Here is a 4,654-nt window from a genome sequence, read left to right as displayed (position 1 = left end):
GAGAGTATATTTAAATCTCACACCAAAGAGTCAACCTGTCTATGTGCCTGTTGGTATGACATCCCACAGCAGTGGATTCTTCAGATCTCCTACTACTGACATCAAATGTATAGATAGGAGCTAGATTAGCAACACTGGGTATAAAGAGTAGAGCTTTTTATGACCTCTCTTTCCAACTCCTGGGCATAGGAGGTAATGTAATTGATTCCCTGGACAATTTGAGCCTCTGCAAATATGCTCAGATCATTGCTCTAGAGCTTCTTACGCTGCTTGTCTATCTCCCCCACTAAATATTAAGTCACTTAATTGCACATGTTCTTAGTCAGATTCCCCAGGAGACAGACTAAGAGACTGAGATTTGCAAAACAGGAATTTTACTGGAAAGTGATCACAAGGGGAATATCGTTTCAGGGAAATTCCAGATTGAGACAAAAGGTTTGGATTTGGTGCTATAAAAGGACAAATCAATGAATGTGGGTGCTACCTCTGGGAAGAAGCTATTACTTAGGGCAAGGAATCCACCTGAGGAACATGTCTGGGAATGAATTCATTGAGCACTCCCAGTAGGAGAGCATGTGCCTCTTTCTTGAAGGGGGATATGAGCAGTGCACTGCAGCTTGCACAAAGTCTACTCCTGGCACCACTGGAATCAACTTCTGCAATAAATCTACCGCATCTGGGAAAAGTTCCACTCAGCTTTTTGTCTTTTCCTGAGGAAACTTAATTCACCTACTGATAAATAGAACAGACTACAATACTTACCTTTGCATCTGGTCTCAAGGCAACACACAAAACTTAGCTAATTCCTTCTCTGTTAACCATTTCTAATCATTCTGAATTTCCCTGACACTAAACAAACACCTTAGCTGAACTAAGTGGCTTATCTGGTATGGTGACACAGACTGTCATCCCTGAGTGGTTTGAACCATAGCTCATCACACTTTTTTCACATCATAGCTGGTACATTTGTCAATTTACCATCAAAATTGATCAGAAGAAGACAAAAAGTTACCCCCTTAAACACCTAGGCACCAACGGTATTATTTCTTGCCTCCAGTGTGTAACAGTAGACCTAACTCATCCTGATAATCAGGATCAATTACCCTTGTCATACTGGTCACTTAGCAATAAAGAGCACAAAATAACAAAGTGAAAGCTGGTGTCCCCCAGTGGAAGCTTACCCTCTGGGAACCTCAATATCTAGATCTGCAGAATCGAGAATGGTGTAGACAAGAAGCACAACTTTCCCAAGAAAGTCACAGGAAGTAATGGTAAGTAGTCACTTCAACACCCACCACTAGGTCCCAGGACTCATGTATTCTACCTTTTTGAGAACACATCACTGTAGAATGGTTATAAATTTAGTTTGTCATGAAGTATAGCTCTAAATACTCACACAATATCACTTCCAAGTTAGTGCCTCAACTGTTTCTTTAAAATGCCATTTTGTCATCCTCTCTGGCTGAAAGTTTCTAGGTAATGCAATAAACAATATGATCAGTAGATCCTGTGGTTATGTGTCTTTTGATACACTTTCTTCACTGGAAAATGAGCCATTTGGTCAAATGCAATGTCGTATCAGATCTTGTGTCAGTGCTTCAAAAAATCTGTAAGTCCTCAGATAATAGTGACGGTTATGGTCATGCAAAGGAGGTGGGGGGAAAACCTGGACTGTATATTTAGTACCATCAAGAAAAATTGCTGCTGCTTCTAGGACAAACAGAATCCGTATAATCAACATGCCACCAAGTAGCTAGCTGACTAGCTACTTGATTTCCAAAAGGGATGGTGTTTTATCAGGGCTTAATATATGTCTATGCTGCTGCTTGTTTAAGCATTAGGCTGGGGCAGGGTCTAAATCAGTCTATGTTGATACATATGATGTTAGGGTCATGAATAATTCCATTTCTGACACCACAGCTACTCTCTTCATACTGACAGTGTGCCAGCATTGAGAGGCCAACGGCATAATCTAGTAAATGCCAACTAAGGTATTTGTTCTCCTCTGTTTAGTGCCTCTATGTTTGGTGTTAATATACAAGACAGCAATATTCCCCCATTGCACAGTTTTCTGTATGTTATCCACATGCTTCTTTCACTAGATTCCTTTTTTACTGACCTCTCTGTCTTTCTCCTTCTAGGGTCCTAAACAACCAGCCAAGCCATTCACCATTGATATAAATCTGTATATGGTCTTTCCTTGAGACACTTCTTTTTCACTCAGAAGACAACTGGGTATACCACTTGATTGTCTGCCTTTAGGTAGGATTTCTACCCACCAATGTCTTTCAGAACCACTTCTAAGTATGGTTTTAGCACAACTGGAGTCCATTATGATCTTCCCAAATTACCAGGTTTACTCATATTTGGAATAAAATTAACCTTTGTCCTCCTCCTTCTACAGGCTGTAAACAACTCGATGTAATCATAAGTTTAAGCAGAGCTGCAACAGTGAACATCAGAGTTTGTGCCCTTTGGATTATTCATGCCTAAACCTGAATGTACTACTTCCATCTTCTGATGAATTAGTGTGGGTACCTTAGCTTTTTTTTTTCTTTTCTCTTTTTTTTTCTTTTTCTCTTTGTTCTTTTTTCTCTTTCCACCTGGGTACTTTAGTTTTTGTCATTTAATCACTTTTGTGATAGGACAAGTGGTGCTCCATTTCTGCCAGAGCCCAGAGCCCAGTATCTTGCCAAGAGATGTCTTCAAAATTTTAAAAAATTCTCTTATATACATAAACAAGAAAATATTCTTTAGCCTTAAAAGGGAATTAAATTTTGACACATGCTACTGCATGGATAAATCTTAAAGCCATTACGCTAAGTGAAATCAGCCAGACACAAAAGGAAAAATGGTGTTTGATTTCACTTATATAAAGTACATACACCTAGAGTACTCAAAGTCATAGAGATAGAAAGTAGCATGGTGGTTGCCAGGGGGTGAGGAGAGAAAATAATGGGGAGTTATAGGTATAGAGTTTCAGTTTGGGAAGATAAAAATTCTAGAGCTGGATGATGCTGATGCTTGCACAAGGTGAATGTACTCATTGACACTAAACTGTTTCCTATAAATGGTGAAAACGGTTTTATGTTATATATATTTTACTGCACACACACACTATGCTATTAATGCCAAAAGAAAAAAAAAAGTCTAGGTATTCCTCTTCTCATACCATATGGTTAACTAATCAAATGGTTGAATGACTATTTGGGGAATTCTGGGAGAATTATTGCTATTAGCCTCACTATGAAATTGCTGGGTATTTCCTTCTGGGGACCTGGCCTCATTTTAAGTCAATTGATTTTGAAGATACATCTTCAATTTATTTTTATTTTATACATAAAGTAATACTGTTTTTAAGTGGCCTTAAGGATGCCATGTTTTATTAATAATCTCCAAACCACTCTGTGGGTCAACCTTCTTAACTGTCACTCCAAATTATTCACTCATTGTGATAATCATGATCACTTGCTTCTGATGGTTAAGAACTGGCACTTGGTCTATGGCTATGCTATCCTGAACAAGCCTGATCCCGTCTGATCTCGGAAGCTAAGCAAGTTTGGGCCTAGTTAGTACTTAGATGGGAGACCACCTAGGAAGACCAGGTGCTGTAGGTGTAAAAAAATAAAAAAATAAGGGATTGTAAGTTGACAAGGTCCTTGCAATCTGTGAGGTCAACCAAGGATTAGCCTCGCCTAAAAAAAAAAAAAAAGAAGAAGATAAAATTTACTACATATACAATACACCTCTCTCTGTGGGAAAACAAAACAAAACAAACACATCCTAATGACAAGGATAGACATGTGTTCTCGAATGGACCTATCAAAGAAAGAAAGAAAGAAAGAAAGAAAGAAAGAAAGAAAGAAAGAAAGAAAGAAAGAAAGAAAGAAAGAAAGAAAGAAAGAAAGAAAGAAAAAGAAAAGAGAACTTGGTCACTAATCTTCTAGAACTCTATTATTCTTATTGAAATTAAGAAGCCCATTATTCTAGTTCTTTACATGATTGCTTATGTAATCCTTATAACACATTAATGAGGTAATGACTTGTCTCCCCATTTTATCAATGAAGACTTTGAGACAGAGACTTTTGGGGGCATTTGTTTTAAAAAGTAAGATATTATTAGTCAGAAATACTTCCATGACAAAAATTCCCTAATATATATTCATCAAAATTATTATGAGCGAAAATTAAGAAATTTTGATATCTCAAGTAGAAGTTCCATTCTCCTTCAAAAAGATGTAATTGATATGGATTCATTTATATCATTCCTGATAGTCAAGATGAAATTTCAAAGTAAATGCTAAGACTAAACAGTTAAAAATGACTTATTTCTATGAAATAAAGTGCCAGAAGTTATTCTGCTAGTTTTCTTTTAAAAATTTTGTTTTACTATGTAAAACCTTTTACTTTCAAGTAATAACAGAGTTTAAAAAGGCTTTAAAGTGACTCTGAAGAGCAAGAAAGCAACATCTCAATTGACTCACCAGACCTTACTCATAGTTATAATCTCATTTGTGATTCACCTTGCTGTTCATCATTGTGGTTTTATAGTCTGAAATCCCATAAAACAGAACCTCAGAAAATAAATGGCAGATTAACTTAAGTACAAAGGGATGAATGGTTATGATATCAAACAGATACAAGATATGCTTAA

The 4,654-nt window shown here is 36.9% G+C and overlaps 1 pseudogene; it reads left to right on the top strand.

Annotated features, from left to right (window-relative positions):
• The first annotated feature begins 3,498 nt into the window (after positions 1–3,498).
• LOC112485597 lies at positions 3,499–3,617 on the top strand (annotated as a pseudogene).
• Positions 3,618–4,654: the final 1,037 nt, after the last annotated feature.

Source organism: Pteropus alecto, unplaced genomic scaffold, assembly GCF_000325575.1.
Source record: "Pteropus alecto unplaced genomic scaffold, ASM32557v1 scaffold5, whole genome shotgun sequence".
NCBI lineage: Eukaryota > Metazoa > Chordata > Mammalia > Chiroptera > Pteropodidae > Pteropus > Pteropus alecto.
This window is presented reverse-complemented; position numbering and strand designations above follow the sequence as displayed.